The sequence below is a fragment of the Actinia tenebrosa genome, unplaced genomic scaffold, assembly GCF_029948245.1.
Source record: "Actinia tenebrosa isolate PJP-AT-01 unplaced genomic scaffold, QUT_ActTen_1.0 PGA_scaffold2__45_contigs__length_23673736, whole genome shotgun sequence".
Taxonomy (NCBI): Eukaryota; Metazoa; Cnidaria; class Anthozoa; order Actiniaria; family Actiniidae; genus Actinia; species Actinia tenebrosa.
The window spans coordinates 15,226,238-15,245,085 of record NW_028292579.1 but is presented as its reverse complement, the minus strand read 5'-3'; the positions used below and the strand labels follow the sequence as shown (position 1 = coordinate 15,245,085).

The following is an 18,848-nucleotide window of genomic DNA, read 5'->3' as shown; positions in this document are numbered from 1 at the left end:
TTCATGTGCACCTGGACACGACAAAATAATTTTAATAATGACAGAAAATAAAGATTTCATTCGAAATTTACCTCAATCGTTTTTTTCACAATTAATGATACCTGTTTTATTTATCTCTCTAAATTCTTAACCTTTTGTTTTAAAGCAAAATAAAGTTATTTTTAAGGTGCACATGAACTGCAGATTTTTTCTGTGAAATTTCATGAACAAATGTTTTGTAGTTTTTGAGAAAATATGCAAAATATAGCGTTAGAAATTTGTTACGCGATTGTACACCAATAGCGTGCGCATGGCCCTATCAAAATCAGTGCAAATTGGTCAAACTTGTATCGGATAACTTCAATATTAACACTCGCTTTTCACAAAAAATATCTTTTTACGTGAAAAATATTGTTTTATTGTCTCTGTATGATATCAAGGCTAGTTTTATTTCTGATTGTAAATTTCAAATTTTATTGCTTGGGTTAGATTAGAAGGTAATGCTGATGCAAAGCAATTTCTTGATCTATATGCAAATTCTTCCATCAATATTACAATGTTTGAATTAGTCAAGTAAGGAGAATATACAGTCTGATCTTAAAGTTTGTATATGCAATTTATTTATTTCAAGGAGAAAAAATTGAAAGAGAGCTTTGGAGATTTGCCTGGAATTTTAGGAAAAGAAAATAAACAGGTTAGTTTCTAATTTTGCCTCAAACTACTCTTTATGTGTAATTTTATTCATCTATCCTTTTTTATTCTAACAGCAGAAAACCAGATCTATACCAACTAGCATTGAAGGTATCAATAAACCAGCCACATCAGCCAGAAGAGTAAAGGAGACCATTCAGGCAGCATCGATAATACATGGTGCCACTTCAACTAATAAAAGGCCTGCATTTGATGGTCTTTTTGATACCCTTCAAAAAAGGTGTAAGATTAATGAGTTAGGTGATTATGTGCTCTCCAACAGCATAGTAACAGAATATATAGTCAATGAAGTCCAAAGGAAACAACAACCCGAATTTTATAAATCCCCAGTTAACACCATTAGAAGCATTGTAACATATTAGAGTACAGGTGTTATGGGTAAACGCAAGTACCAGACTGATCGATTAGCATCCACGATAAAGGCTGGTGCCAAAAAAAGGGGAGGGAGAACAGCCATTATTTTTTTGCTCAAGTGCCCAATACCCAAGTTGCTTACATACAAAGCCCTTATTGATGAGGTTAACAACATTGATGTGGGGTCAGTTCTTTCTGTGAAAGATAAATTTGCATCACCTGATTATGATGAGCAAGTCAGTGGGTGCTATAGGGATCTTAGGAACTTTCTTCCGAGGCTAGCCTCCTTCTGTTTAAAAACACAAACCTCTCGCAAAGAATCACTTAAATGGTTTGGGGAGACGGAGGGAACTTTCATAGTTGCCCTAGGGGGAGATGGTTGCCCATTTGGCAAACATGAGACAGCATGTTCATTTTTAGCTAGTTTCATTAATGCAGGGAAAAGGGTTGCTTCTAGCAGCGATAATTTTTTAATATTCGGTGCCAACTGTGAAGAAACATCAGAAATTGTGCACAAATATATTTTAGAGCTGTGTAAACAAATTGAAGATTTGAAAGGTAAGGTCTTTGAAATCAATGGATTGCATGTGACATTTAAATTTCAGGAACTCCCAAATGACATGAAAATGTTGGCTATGATAGGAGGGGAGCTTTCCAATTCTGCAACTTATTTCTCCACTTTTGCAAATGTAAGTAAAAATGACTGCACTGACTTAAAAGGTAAATTTGGATCTGATTCTGAATGCAAATGGAAGGCCTGGTCATATGATCACAGGGTTATGACTGTAGAGGCTGTCAATACTCTCAACACTTCTTTGAAATCAAAACCCCTGTCAGAAAAAAAAAAAAAAAAGGTCAAAGGTGACAGAATTTATAGCTAAACAGAAGAGTCGCCAAGAATTTACTCCTCCAATTGAAAGACTAATTGACACAGCCCATGTAGAACCATTGCACTTGAAGAATAATGCATGGCAGTACTTCTTCAAATCCCTTCGTAAAGAGGCTGTAGGAAAGACTCACATCCCTTCAAGTCAAACAGAATTTACTGACCTTCCACCTGATTGCTGCTTGGTCCGTGTCATCACTGCTCTCCAGTATGAGGCAAAGGCTTAGCGTTTAGCAAGGAAAGTAAAAAAATGGTTTGACGAGACGCAAGGTAGGAAAGGAGACATATCCTACTGCTTCACAGGTATGAAATCACGCTTATTTTGCCATCACTTTATGAGACTGATAAAATATCTAAGTTGTAAAACTGATACCCCAAAATAAAAACAAGAAGTTTTGGTGTTGACATACATTGGATTGAGGTTAAGAGACTGCTGCTCAATTTTCAATAGATTTGATGTAAAAGAAGGGGCTTTGGACAATCTTCAAACCCTGGCCTTGGAATATTTTCGTGCCAATGCCTTATTCTTACCATCATCAATAAATCCCACAATCTGGACCCTTGGTCATGTTGTACCAGTACAAGCGAACCAAGTGTTCCAAGCATACAAACAGGGGCTTTTAACAGTTACTATGGAGGGCAGGGAGGCCAAACATATTTTCTTACACAGATTAAGTCAAAATACCTCATACCAAAATAGGTGGTATGAGATTTTCAAACACGAGTTTATTATGCTTATATGGTTACCTGAACAAGGGCATTATACCTGCTCTTACACTCCTAGCAAAAGTGTATATATTCCTTCTAGGGTTTTTACTGATAACAACTTTTGCTATTGTGGGCTAGAAAAGACTGATCCAGAAAACACAAACTGCTATTTCTGTGGGGATCCCCTATTCCCTTTGATTCATGCAAGCGTTACGCAGGGTATGGCGGTAGAGAGTTTGCTTAATGGTCGTGGGTCGTGGGTCGTGGGTCGTGGGTCGTGGGTCGTGGGTACGAAGTCGTGGGTCGTGGGTATGAAGTCGTGGGTCGTGGGTATGAAGTCGTGGGTCGTGGGTATGAAGTCGTGGGTTCCAATTTTTTTCCAAATTTATCATTTATAAATTTAAATTTATCACTATACTTCCAAAACAAGATCGTGTGGCTTTGTTCCTATAAATTCGGTGTAATTGTGGGTTGTGCAAGGTAGTCTGTGTCTGATTTGCGTGACAGTGTTATAAAAATACACTAAAATTGGTGCCCTGGAAAACCTTTTAGCACTTTCTTACATTTCATTTAAGTATATTGGCCTTGCTGTTTAAACATAAATTTAGCGAAGAAGGAAAAAAAAAAAAAAAAAAAAAAAAAAAAAGAAAAAAGAAAAAACAAACAAAAACCACTAGTCGTCTACCTTGTTCGCTTAAACGAGGAGTCTTCAATGGACTTTATCCGTATGTTACCTAGAAACTGGAGCGACAAGCCGCTGCAAACGTGTGAAGTCGGATGGACAGCAAATTCGCGTTTAGTTCGGCATTACGTTTCTCCTCGTTCTATGTGTTTCGTTGCGAGAAAGCTTGTTTCACTATATCTTAGTAGTTCTCTTTGTGTTAATATGGAAATCCTGAGTAAACGACTTGAAAGTGCGGGGTTTACCGTTACCTACGACTCCAAGGTTGATGAGGACTGCTTTTATGCAGCGGCAGCGTATCAGTTGGGCTTAAATACCAAGAAGGTCAAAGAAGTTATATTCAGTAACTTAGAAAAGAACCGATTTGATGTAAGTATAATCAAAACGATGTTTTATTCTTGATTTTCGAATCAGAAAAATCAGAAAGAAATTCGAATAGAGTCAGCTCTTTAAAAAATCATCTCCACCATCTACATGGAATGATGAATAATCGCCGGTTTAGGAGATTCCAACACGTGTCTCCATCTTCATCTTCATCACCAGTCTCAAACCTTATATTCAGTTTTATTGGAACCAAATTTTAATTTTATGTCCTAATGTATACGAGAGATCTAGTATCTTTTCGTATTGGGTGCGACTGGAAAGAGCCTAGCTATGCCATAGATTGAAATATTTTACTCTGCATGGCTCACGGTGTGTGGACACTACAAAAATTTTTATGAATTTCGAATCATTCTCAACACACTTCTAATTCGATCGCTTTTCACATAGTCTATTTTTGCTTCTGATTGTTGGTGTAAAGTTTATGGAAATATCTGATAAGATGCTCCTCTCGTTTTCTATTATCACGCCAAAACTCAAAATATTTGCTTTTAACAACTACCAATGACAAAAAGGGAAAACTAATTCGTTTCTTTATGTTATATAGAGCTCTAAAGTTGGTCGAGTATGACTATATTCTAATAGACGATAGGCCATTCATAGACGGGTATACTTCTAAACAGATCTGTTTGGACGTCTTCGGTCGGTCTTTTGTTTTGGTTAAAGTGGCAAGAGCTCTTGACAAGAAGCAGTCCAAAACAGCGTCAAGTGTTTACTTGAACAAATTGAGAGTTGTCAACACCTTTTTGATTAAAGACCTTGTGTCCGAATTGCGTGACGTTGAACAACACTTTTTCCCCTTCCTTATAGCGTGCTGATTATTTCTCATTATTTTTTATATATAACATACGTTAACTAGGGTTTTGGAAAATGTTTGTAAACTCAAAATGCTAATTAAAAGCCATGGTAAAACGCGATCGCAATTCCTGCTAAGGGCAAGGTTCAACGCCCAGTTTAAACGTTGTGTCTTATTTGACCTATCGACTTAAGTTGCATCTCACACGGCAAGTTTGATAAAAAAAATTTAACGCAAGTTATTCGAATAACTATCTTCTAATATCTATTTTTCATAAATCTGCATAAAATACCACATACTTTTCGTTTCATTTAACTTGTGATGAAGGGGCTATGCTCTGAAATCATTTGCATTCTACGGCGGTTTAAGGTGTCAACTTACCGCTGGCTTACGATATACGTACAATACCCTAGGTGCCATGGTAGGCTTAAAATAAAAAAGAAAGGAAATATTTCTACAACATTATAAAACTGATAAAAGGAAATGTTAATTCAGATAGACAACTGCTACGAATATTTGATCTACTATTTATATTTGACATGTATTTGTATATTTTTTATGTATTTGAATATTTATAAGGAATGCTTTTGTTCGTTAATATAACATTGACTGATGTCGCTGTTGTTTTTGGTCTTTTTTCTTTCAGAAACTTAGCCGCAGAACTGCAGCCTTAGGACGAGCGAACTGGAATACAAGCAAGAAAGGGAAAGAAGCAGAAATATTAGTAATGGACGCAATGTCTAGCGAAGAGAGCTGTGTAGAAAGTGACGAAGAGGGCAACCCTAGGGTTACCAAATACTTCGTCAAACGGCTATCCTGGGAAAGTAGGGGGCTAAAAAAAATAAAAAGCAAATTAGACAAGGTATACAGAAAGAGCCATTCTAAAAGGGCTAGAGACAGAATCCTCCCATGGGAGAATTCTGATCATCTAGCTGTTCGGGATGTTCCCGGAAATATCCCTGAATGGGCCTACATTGATTATAGTATTGCACAAGATTAATTTTATTGTCAGTTAGTATACACGGACGTCTATATATGTAATTCTAGAACTTGCTGCCGCAGTTAGAATTTCATTTACAGTGTATATCCAGCTGGTCAATCCGTACATTCATATGCTGTAACAGCAATTTTTTAACATCACGCGAACTTATCTAAAAACAACGAAGCCAATCCATTGCATGTATTGATTGTGGTTGGTTTGGAAGAGGGGACTTTCGTAATCGGGCCGTTTGTATTTGTATTATTTAGTGATCATGGTTAGTTGTTATGTTATTCAAGGCAATCACACATTACAGATTATATTATATAGAATATTCATAACTCAAAAAAAACATACATTTACGAAAAAAAAAATTTTGATAAAATCAAAAATCGAAAATCAGAGAAACAGATTTAAAAAAAATGTCTTTATAAGTCTTAAAAGGAGACTTAAAACCATTTTTGCTTAACCTTTACTTAACATTTAGAGGTTAGTAAACCTGTAGTTACCATGTCTTTATAGGTCTTAACAGGAACCTTAAAACCATTTTTACTTAACCTTTACTTGACATTTAGAAGTTTAGTATACCTCCAGTTACTATGTCTTTACTGACATGATTAAAATAATAATCACGGACCTTTAATGTCACCTCTAAATGTTAAGTAAATACTCATTTTCGAGATTTACTATTCAGATTAAAGGACAATTATTTCATAAAGTGGTCTTTAATTGAGCTTTCAGGGTTATAAAATCTATTATTTCGTCCTGTGTTTGACTTAATGTATATATTTAGGCACTGCGGAGCTCCCGATACGGAAGTCACAGGTAAAAATAAAAAAGTTAAAATTAAGATCGGGCAAAAAATCTTCAATCATTTTTATTCGAGATGAAGATAATTTCTCCCATTATAAAAACAATGCAGTGACATCGAATCGAAATGCACTACTTTGTTTTCTTTGCGCGAGTATACTCTCCCACTTAGGAATTTTGCACATAACTCACCACCACCCCCAGGGCCTAGTTTTGTTCTTGGAAGATTCTTGGACAAAGTTTTTCAAGGCCGACAGTTTTAGGCTTTGAATCTCTTTTAGTTAAAAAAAACGAAAGATAACTACAGATAATCTAATACAATATCAAGTTTAGTAAAATTTACCTAGGATGTCTTTCATTGAAATCGAAAATCTGAAGATTTAGGGCAAATAAAGACCAAAAAACAGACTTGAAAACTGGTTAAGGTGGGTAGAAAATAACCTTACTTTTATAATTACGTCTTTTACAGAAAAAGACGAAGCTTACATACAGTTAAACATGACAAGAATAACTGAGACAAAATAGAAAATAATACAAAAGGCAAGGCAAAATACAAAATGACGAATTTCTTTTCAATAAAATTGCGTTTGTAACGTTTTTGAATATTATTTAGCTTTTTAAAGTGAAAGTATAGGTCTATACAATAACATCTCTCAAAAACACAAATTTAAGAGCAGTATTCTGTAAGCATAGAGAATACCTTGGCAGGGCAACCTCACCAAATCTCATAATATTCCATGCACAAATAGGCATTGAGGTACTATTCCAAAAAATGCTAATAGATTTTTGAATCTCAACATTCCTGATTTTTTTAGGGCCATCAACTCTTGAGGTGGTTCATGACCCAAATTTCAAAATCAATTTAATGGATAAAACCAGGTCACCAAAACAACATTTTTAGTTTGATATTCAGACTTTTTCGGGTTTACCATTGAAATACATCTTCGCTTGAACACAAAACAGCATTTTAGCAGAAATTAATAGCATTTTCTAATTTTGGGCTTCCTGTGTTAGGAGCCATGTTTTGCTCGGTTATTAAAAAGCTGAAATTGTTCAAATTCAAAGCGCTCTAGCTCCCTGGCCATACATCCAAATGAAATGATTTTAAGTTTGCAAACAAAGCAAGTACTCGATTTCGAAAATCCAGAAGGGCAGCTCTGGCAAGGCAAATTTTGCCTAAAAAATCCCATGTTGAATACACCATGATTGCGTGAAAATACAAAATCATACCCGCATTCGATATCAAAAGTATTTCTTAGTTAACAAAATATCAAAGCAAAACCAGTTGAAAAATGACAACAAATATCTATATTTTCAATTTGTGCATTGTTTATGTACATATATGCCACAAATTTTGCAATTTGAGCCCATTTATAAGCACAATTTTGCAACTTTCTAGATTTTAGATCCAACAATTTCTTCTCACCTTCAGTCTCGCTTTTGTGTACAACTAGAATATTTGTCTATACTTTCAATTTGTGTATTGTTTATGTAAATAAATGTCACAAATTTTGCAATTTGAGCCCATTTATAAGCACAATTTTGCAACTTTCTAGATTTTAGATCCAACAATTTCTTCTCACCTTCAGTCTCGCTTTTGTGTACAACTAGAATATTTTTCAGCATTAAATAGTACTCAGTTGTCCATCTTCAGATTAGTTCTGGGGAATTATCGATCAAGAAATATTTAACTGGGCAGTAAACAGAGACAGTCGAACGATAATTTCACAGCTGATTGTTGAACGATTGGACACTAAGCGATGGGAAAGCTTATACCATTATCGTCGCGGCATTCCAACTGATTATTAGCGAATATTCTGAATTCAAGGCTCTTTCTCCATTTTTTTTGAGGAAATCTGTGGCTGATAGACCGCTAAATGTACAGTAAATAGCAATGTAAAGACAATTTCTGCAGACCGTGGCTGTTTACAATATTGTTATGCATGAATTCATGATGCATACCGCTGACGGCAAACTAAAGCGCGGGAATCAGGTGGAATCAGCTGTGTTTACCTTCTTTAAACTATGAGTAATAAGTGTGATTTTTCAAATCTTTTAAATAATTTAGATGCATGTAAAGAGGAAGAAAGTTTTATTAAGTTAAAAGAATGCGATCGTGATATATCAGGTTATTTGAAGTACCACAAGGTTAATTTAAACGAGAATCTGAATGGCAGCTGATCCTGGCTCGAGCAGGTAACACAATCCATTATGTTGAAATAATAATGTTGTTTAGTGCATATCTATTGTATTTCGTGAACTGAGAGCTAAATCTTTTATTTTAACATTGCCTAATTTCTCTTCAATCTTTTAATCTTTAGGGGATGATTTGTGTGGTTTGTTTTCTTTCCAAATATTAGTTTTTGCAACACAGGAAACCCATGAATTGGAGACTCCAAACTAATTTGGAGACATGCGATATGACACTCTACGCCTTTCTTCTAGGCTTTTTTAACCTGTTTTTCATATATTTTTTAAAAGAATTCTCCTAATTTTACAATTGTTCAGTGGTAGCACATCATTTAACAAAGTCCAATGTTAGCATGTCTTAATGTCAAAGGTTTTACCAAACAATACGATATGGTATTTTTTAATTTATGCTATTATATTTCTAGGTATACTCGAAAATGTTGAAAAGTTTCATTCCTTCAGCATTTGCTCTTTTCATCGTGACGAATATGGGATGCGGTGGAAAACTGGAAAAATTAACTGCTGTGTGCCCAATGCCATTTCGACGCATCCAGCCAAAAGCAGGAAAGGCGATATAGGCTGCTCACATCAGTATGCAGTGAAAATCAAAATTCTGACCGGAGTCTGTATACCAGTTGGATTGCGTAAGGAGAATATCATTTATTAATACTTTTATGCGCAACCTAACGGGTGTGTTTGTTTCCCTTTTTTGTTAGCAATTTGCAGACATTGCCGTGAGAAGCTCAATAGTATATCCATCATAAATATCGACCGTCCTGAAGAAACATTGGTGGAGCTCTGCGAAACCCAAGAAGGGAGCATTGAAATGTCTTTGAAAGGACAACAGCGTCTTCGCTCTACAAGAACAAAGATATATAGTGATCAGCAGGCATGCACAAAGTGACTTTATAAGATTATGATTTTAAAAGGTCAACCAAGTTAACCATTTTGTATGCTTTCATTAGAGCGTTGAAGAACCAGACTACGACACGGATTTGAAAATCAACCTAACAGCTCAAATGAGGCAGAGGTAAAGTTTAATTGCAGATGGCACGCGCGAACATGTCTTGGAATACCGAAGAGAATTATTGAACAATTTTCTTACATGTTGTGGTATTGATCCTTTACCAAAAGTCGATAAAATGAGTGAGCATTCAGAACGAACTAAAAGATTGTACATTAGCAAAGCATGTGACATCATCTCCGTGGTTATCAAACTGATTTATCCAACCAATCCAGGGGGGCTTTGGAAGTCTCTCAAAGAGAATACTTCTATAGACAGTGCGCTTGGCATAATTCCTGAGGAGCACCAAATCTCTCCCGAGGAGTCAAAGTACCTCCAGTCATTGAGTGAAGCATATGAGAATGCAACTACATGGGCTACTAGAAGGCAGATCTTATCTGTTATGGCAGACCTTGCTCCCTACAAAACGTTGGTCAAATTCATTCCAGGTCTGACACAGTACCGAGTTACAGAAGCAAGGAAACATAAAACGTTATATGGTCGTGGTACTCCAATTTCCTTCGGTACTCAGAACAGACAGAGAGTTGACCCGTGCCAATTAGAAGACTTCATTAATTTCGTAACAAGCTCCTTTGTAGTGCAAGGTTTACCATTTGGCGAGAAAAACCTGAAACTTGAATCTGGAGAAGTCATTCGTATTCCAAACGTTATCAGAGTATCAATAATTGAGAGGATAATTGACCAGTACCTTAGTTATGCCAAGGAGACAGAAAAGACACCACTGAGTAGAAGCACTCTAAGGCGTGTACTATCAGTTTGCAGCGCGTCAACCAGAAAGAGTCTTCAGGGTCTGGACTACTTCTCAGCTGATGCTGGTAAGGCATTTGATGACCTCGCGCTTATTGTAAATACTCTAGAAGAATGTGGAATGGATTCCATCAAAGCTGAAGACATCAAAGGCAGACTTTTATCAGGAAAACAGTACTTGAAGAGTGACTACAAGGTAAGCACTCCTGAACCACCCAAGACATGGAAGTGGATAACGCATACACAATATACAACACGGTATTTTATGGTACTAATATTTTTTTGATAGGTGCACGTATCTGAGAATTCAACCATTCCAGACCATTGTATAAAGTATTCTCTCAGTAACAGCAGCAAGAAAGTTTTTCAAGCAACTTGTGATGATCATTTACACAACCAAACTCAGGACCGCTGTGAAGGCTTCAAAGTCACTCTCGATGAAATCAAATCTGAAGTTGAGCACACTCGTTTTTCAAATGATGACGAGAAAGACAACGCCACGTATATAGTTCGTGAAGCCTGCAACAACATTGAAGCATATAAGAGACATCAATTAAGGACAATAAATCAGGACAAGGCTAAACATGATGTTATGGAACTACTCGATGAACACACCGTGCTCATAGTTGATGACTTTGCGATGAAATTCCTCCCCCAGCATTTTCGCGAGTCACAAGGAAACTGGTTTGCCAAGCGAGGGATTTCTTGGCATCTTAGCCATGTAACAACAAAGAGAGCAGGTATTCTTCATACCCAGTGTTTTATTCACATTATCGAGAAGTGCAAACAGGAAAGTAGCGATGTAGTTTCGATGATGGAGAATGTAATGGCTCAACTCAAAGCAGAAAACCCAGGCATTACGAAAGCGTACTATCGTTCTGATAACGCTGCTTGTTATCATTCGATAAACACTATTGTGTCTTGTCAAGAAATCAGTAAGCGTACTGGCATTCAAATTGAGCGTTATGACTTCTGCGATCCACAAGGCGGTAAGGGTCCTTGTGACCGCTTTGCCGCCACAGTGAAAAACCATGTTAGAATCTATATGAATGAAGGCCATGACATTGTTACTGCAAAGGATTTTAAAGAAGCAATGGAGTCACATAACGGGATTCCTGGCGCAAGAGTAACACTTGTACAAGAAGACATCGTCAATAGTGAAAATGATACGCCTGAACAAAAGTGGGAAGGAATAAGTAGCCTGAACAATTTCCAGTTTGATGAAAAGGGTGTTAAAGCTTGGCAAGCATATTCAATAGGCGAGGGACAATTTTCACTTTGGTCAAAGTTTGAAGGTAAATGAAAATTGAGATAATATTTATCAGTATTCTGTCTTTTTCTGTAGATATTCCAAAAAAAAGTCTGATAAAACTGGGCAGTATTCTTCTTAACCGATCAAGCTGAGCATCTCGTGATACTCATCTTCTTTTTGTAGGTTCTGGAGGAACAACTCGTACTGAATGGTTATCTAATACATTCTCTGGAGATGGGTTTAAAGAAGTCCAGGTGATAAAAGAACCAAAGAAAGTAGTCAAAGCATGTGATGAAGACGAAGGCTCAGAGACTGCAGCAAGTGAAGATTCAAGTGATTCGGTTCACATTTTTACTTGCCCAAACGAAGGCTGTGTGAAAGTGTACCAAAGTTATGGAAAACTGGCCTGGCACATAGAACATGGGAAGTGTGAATACAAGACTGAAAGGGAGTCTCTTCTAAACAAAGCAAAAGTCATGTATGCTGAAAAGTTACTAGTCGACCATAATGTGAATTCGCAAGGTAATGTAAAATCAGGGGTCCATGAGAGCGTTCCATCTACTGACCCACTTCTTCGGGGCTGGGCTCTTCGTCTAACGAGAAAGAAGTCGAGGTTTACAGCAAAACAAAAGGAATACCTCGATGAAAAGTTTGAATCAGGAGCGAAAACCGGGAAGAAGTATAATCCTTTGCAAGTATCTCTGGAAATGAGGACAGCAAGAGACAATGAAGGGAAGCGCATTTTTAGTGTCGACGAATTTCTTTCTGAAGATCAGATTAAAGGATATTTCTCTAGAAGCTCATCAAAAAGAAAGCGGGGCAATGTTAGTGATGAAAGTGAAAGAAAGCAAGCTTCAGCTGTAGCCGAGGAGATGATGTTACAAGACATACGTCAACTGGTGGATAGAAATATCCAGATATCTCATCCAATTATAATTGATAACTATAACGTGTGTGACCTGGTAAAAAAAGACAGATTGAACAAACTTTCAATCCCACTGCTCAAAAACCTATATGAAAAGCTTGATCTCAATTTGACCGAAGTAGGCTCGGGAAAAAGAAAGGGTCCTTATATTGCACTACTCAAAAAACTTGTGGCGACCTGTTCCTGCAGTCAAATCTAAACAACGATACAATATTACGTATAATGCAGTTGTCGTTAATTTTTTAAAAATTTTATCACATCACCATTATCATATCTACTAATATAATTCTCATAATTAATGATATTATCATCTTCCATCATCATTATACTTTGTTTCATCATCATTATTATTATTATTATTATTATTATTATTATTGTTATTATGATAATTATTATTATTGTTATCATCATTATCAATATTCATATTATTATGATCGTTGTCATCATCATTATTATTATCATTATCAATATCATTATCATTATTCAGTTACGTTTGTTTCTTTCAGTCCTTTTAATGATTAAATATTACAAAAAGTCGAGAAGTGTGGTCAGCGGTATGCATCATGAATTCATGCATAACAATATTGTAAACAGCCACGGTCTGCAGAAATTGTCTTTTCATTGCTATTTACTGTACATTTAGCGGTCTATCAGCCACAGATTTCCTCAAAAAAAATGGAGAAAGAGCCTTGAATTCAGAATATTCGCTAATAATCAGTTGGAATGCCGCGACGATAATGGTATAAGCTTTCCCATCGCTTAGTGTCCAATCGTTCAACAATCAGCTGTGAAATTATCGTTCGACTGTCTCTGTTTACTGCCCAGTTAAATATTTCTTGATCGATAATTCCCCAGAACTAATCTGAAGATGGACAACTGAGTACTATTTAATGCTGAAAAATATTCTAGTTGTACACAAAAGCGAGACTGAAGGTGAGAAGAAATTGTTGGATCTAAAATCTAGAAAGTTGCAAAATTGTGCTTATAAATGGGCTCAAATTGCAAAATTTGTGGCATATATGTACATAAACAATGCACAAATTGAAAATATAGATATTTGTTGTCATTTTTCAACTGGTTTTGCTTTGATATTTTGTTAACTAAGAAATACTTTTGATATCGAATGCGGGTATGATTTTGTATTTTCACGCAATCATGGTGTATTCAACATGGGATTTTTTAGGCAAAATTTGCCTTGCCAGAGCTGCCCTTCTGGATTTTCGAAATCGAGTACTTGCTTTGTTTGCAAACTTAAAATCATTTCATTTGGATGTATGGCCAGGGAGCTAGAGCGCTTTGAATTTGAACAATTTCAGCTTTTTAATAACCGAGCAAAACATGGCTCCTAACACAGGAAGCCCAAAATTAGAAAATGCTATTAATTTCTGCTAAAATGCTGTTTTGTGTTCAAGCGAAGATGTATTTCAATGGTAAACCCGAAAAAGTCTGAATATCAAACTAAAAATGTTGTTTTGGTGACCTGGTTTTATCCATTAAATTGATTTTGAAATTTGGGTCATGAACCACCTCAAGAGTTGATGGCCCTAAAAAAATCAGGAATGTTGAGATTCAAAAATCTATTAGCATTTTTTGGAATAGTGCCTCAATGCCTATTTGTGCATGGAATATTATGAGATTTGGTGAGGTTACCCTGCCAAGGCATTTTATATATTCTTGGTATTTACTGAATACTGCTCTTAAGCTCATTTTCACAATCATCATCTTGCTCGAACAGCTTAATAAACAGTTGAATATTTCGTGTAAATTCATATTTCATTCAATAATTAAATAAATTATCTGTAGAAAGATATAAAATTATTGAATAAAAGTCTTCTTCGTTTGCCGATGGGTCCCCGCGATAGGAGGCGAACGTACGGACGGAAGTGACGTCAGCCAAGCCATGAAAAATCAACTCGATGGTTTACCGTTTTTTCTTAAGTATGGTGCTCCGCTCGCGCAGGCCTTCGGACCGCGCGGGAGCTCCATTATTAAGAAATTAGAATTGGCAACTTTAGCCTTGTTTACAACCGATTACCGAAAATACTATCTATCAGTATCAGTCGACAGTTCGTGTTTCTTTACAAATAACTATTCAGATTTCTATAAGAAATATACGGAACAGTATACTAAATTCGATTCCTACAGATTCCAACAGGATATTCTAACTTGTAAGGAGCCAGCTTGTTGAAAGACAAATTTCTCCTTCATTTTATAATAAAAAATAATGGTGGTCGGTACACTATGGGTCCACGACACAATCTGCACGCTGGAATGCTGTCTCGGTATATCTATGACAGTCACTCGCAAAATTTGCCGATCTGTTGAATATTTCAGACCAATTTTTCAAAGCGCTACTGAATAGTAGTTCTTGGAAGAAATAGCCAAACATAAGTTCGAGTTCACCTAGACTTTTTCTGGTATTGATAACGAAGAGAAATCGAGCCGGTATCTTTTACGCGCATAGGATAAAAGTGCCCTAAACATTTGCCCATATCACCGTTCAGAACTTGGTGTTGGATGGCGCAGGAGGAAGAACATTTGCAGAGTACCAGAAGAACTGGCAAAGCATAAGACCACCAGCAAAGGAGAAAAAGGAATAGGAAAAGAAGTGTCCAAGATTATTTTTCACAAAACAGAAGTACTTGCTCCTGTTGGCTCAGGTAACTGCTTTTGCTGAAATTCAAGTTCACATTTGTAAGGAATGATCACAGTAGGCACGAACTGAGACTGTCGACCAGTCAAGACACATAGCCTGGATATCTGGTGTCGGAGGGGTCGGAGGGGTCGGAGGGAGGGGATAGGGGGGTGTTGGGGGGAGGGGGGTATTGTGACTGATTAGTTTGACACTCCACTTTTTTATCTTTTTTTATATAACTCTAGATATTTGCAGATACTGTAGATCCATTTTTGATTCGCAAGATGTTACTGCCTTGTCGAACGACATGGAACATATTACTTTGGTGAGTAACTGAAATGACGTGTATATAGTGCAGTAAACGCTGAAATTCAGTACTTGTGATGTACAAACAAGTGAGATCCTTCTTCAGATTAATGCAACAATAATTACAAGAAGGGCCCTAACTATAAAAGGGGTTCAAGTATTTTTTCAAAGGGGGACCCAAATAATAGAGGGAGCACAGAATAAAAAAAGACTATAGAAAGACGTTATTACGTTTTATGCTTTAATTTTACAAAACAAAAAAGGAAAAACGCCGTCTATAAAGTCGCCATGTTTCCAGGGACTGGCCCACTTGCCATCCCCCCCCCCCCCCCCCCCCTCGAGGGATCGAACCTGGGTCGCATCAGTTTGATAAAAGTTTGTTCTTCAGTTCTTGAAGGTCAGACTGGCATTGCATTTCATCTAGTTCTTCGTCATCACTCATCGGCTCTTCGTCATTGTCAACGTTGCGCTTAGATACCATTCGTGAAAAAAAGCTAGCTATCTGTTTAGTAGTGAGAAACTCATCACTAGCAAAAAGGCTTTACTGAGGCTTTCACATATTCATCCCAAACTCTGATGCCGTCAAGGTCACATGATGTTTTGAATTTTGATCCTATTACAAGTAATTCTGTTTTATAGTTGTTTAGTTTTAGTTGATTTCTAGACATTCACTCGTCAATTTCTTTGATGCAGGCTTCAACTACTGATACTGAAGTACTCTTGTTTTCTGGTGTAAAGGAACAGCATATCTGTGTATTGTCCGCATAGAAGTGGCACAACAAAACATGTCGTCTCACAATATCACCGAGTGGTGAAGTGTACATTAAATATAAAATCGGACTTAAAACTGATCCTTGAGGGACGCCATAGTTCAGTGTGGTCCCTTGCAGCGCTTTACCTGCGATACAAAAACGTTGATACATCCGACATAGTAGATTGTTATGTCCAACAGTGTCCAATGCTGCAGAAAGATCTAGTAATAATAATATGACGTAGTACTTGTTATCAATTGCATTAATAATGTGGTCATGCACGTTGATTAGAGCTGTTTCTGTAATGTGAAAGCGTTTATGAGGCAATGTTTCATATTTGGTCCAAAGACGTGAAATACCACCTAAATAAACGTACTGATGTTTATTTTGAAAAATTTCACTTTTATTTTGAGAAAATCGAGAAAATCCATTTTGGCCTTCGGCGCCCTCTATTCAGCTTAAATTCGAGGTGAAAATGATAGGTCTGGAAAAAGCGCTCGCGTATAAAAATGAAGCAAACTAGAGAAGATCTGTTTTTGGAATATGGTAAAGGAAAGATTAATGATTATTTTAAGCTAAGATATGAATAGGGAAACGCGATCTAATAAGTCGTCAGGGACTATTTACAAACTACATTTTTCGGGTTTTCAGAGACTTTAATTTCACCCTTAGTTTGCAAAGCGCATTTTCATGTGCACCGGGTGTTCGGATTTATCTGAAATTCCAACCATAATACCTTCGAATGTTAAGCTAAATCATATGTAAAATTCAGCTTGGGTTATTAAATGAGCGCGATATACGAAACTCTCGAATTCGGATAAATTTGGCTTGTTAGGGGTTTGCATCCAATCATTACAATGAAACCAGTTCGAGGCAGACAGAGCTAACCGGCCTATATTTTCAATATATGCAGTTCTGACATTTGATTTAATAATTTTATTTGTTGAATATTGAGTGCAATACATTGTATTTCTTTGCCTTTTCTCGACATTAGTACGTTTAAAATACTGTGAACCTTAGTACCACTTCGAAACAAGCATGTAAACACATGCGACGGCACGACTTATATGATAATTTACAAACTCCCAAATAACATGTAAATTAGTACTTTACGAGTTCTAAAAAATTGTTAGATTTATGTCAAAACCAAGGCTTAAAAAACCACAATATAACTGGGTGATCCGAACTAAAAGATAAATTGCTTAAATGTTTAAACCTAGTACTGAATTTCGGGGTTTTATAATTTTTGCTCGCCGTAATACTGACCTGAGACAATGCGTATATTACCTTTAATCCAACTCACTTTTCAACACAGAATGACAAGTGTTCTACGGTTCCTTGCAGAGGTATTTGGAAATTGCCTAATTTCGCATCAAAGTATTTTCTTTAGACTAAGATTTCATTTTGAGGAAGCCCGAGATTAATTTTCACAGCCTTTTTCATTCTGCTTATGGACCTTCCAGACTTCGTCGTAATAATACTTGCTTCAGTATCGATAATGGCAATGCCGGAATGGCGTAAATGGAATCTCCAATCTCTTGAAAAATCCCGCTATCCGCGATTGGTTTCGCGTTTAAAATCCAAGTTTTTGTTTCAACAATTAAATTCCGACGAAAAAATTACATGGGCAAATAGCTGCACTTCCAAAAAATGATGTCTATAAAGTATAAGTGCCCCATTAAAAGATTTTAAAGTTCTTTGCGTTTCCCATAATTCTGCACTAGCAAAAATTAGTTTGCACCTCTCGACGCAATGGCAGAAAGCTCACTTGGTTGTTGTAGTATCCAATTGTATGTAAGTAGCAAGTGCTCTTATGCTTCAAGAGATAAGACAAAATCTTGCAAAATAATTCCTTTGGCGTCTTGTAAAAAAGATATAACATGTCACAAGAGGTCCTACGGTATAGTTGATGTCGAAAATGAAGTGGAACTAATACTTGCTCGTTGCTCTATATTTTCGATATCACCAAGCCTTTTAAATGATTTAACAATTTGCCCTTTACATCGCTTTACGCTTGGTCTCGGATGGTATCGCTGTTCTCAGAAGTGCCAAGTTCCTTCTGAAATTTCGAATCACAATAGTTCAAATCCAAGAAAATGGCCTAAAGGAGAGTGAGGAATTGGAAAGACGTTCTCTGAAGTAATTCTGGAAAAAACCGGAAAATTTATAGCAGTTGGTTCAGGTGAGTCAACCTATAAGTACATATTATATAAACATTATCTAGGGGGTAAAAAAAGGGACCATTTAGCACATTTCAACTGCTTCCCTCAAATATTTCTCGAATATTTATTTATGGCTTTTCCCGGCGGATCGCGCTATATCCTGGCGCTCGGCTCAGTCCGGTCATTTGCACGAGATCTTCGATTCGGTCTAAAGTATTGGCTTTAAATTGCACTTGTTTGCATATCCTAATGTATTTAGAATATAATCGGTGGCTTTTCTGAAATGGCATTTTAATTCATGAGCAAAATCTCGAATGTTTTTGTAACAAAACAACCAGAATTGAAATGTAACATGAAGATCGCGCTAGATAAGCCGGTGTCGCCTTAGCTAATTGATTATTAGTTTACCGACTTTCATTTTTGGCGGGAAAAAAACCATACAATAAATGGCAATACAATGACAAAGCTCGATATAGGATCTTTTGAACAGCAGGCCTATAAGTTTAGTGAAAGTAGCTTAGCAAATCCCGCGAGCACATTTTCATAGCAAAATGTTTGAAGAAAACGAA

General features: G+C 36.5%; 1 pseudogene; it reads left to right on the top strand.

The window, feature by feature from the left end:
- Nucleotides 1-1,064: 1,064 nt before the first annotated feature.
- Nucleotides 1,065-3,438, top strand: LOC116299447 (uncharacterized; annotated as a pseudogene).
- Nucleotides 3,439-18,848: the final 15,410 nt, after the last annotated feature.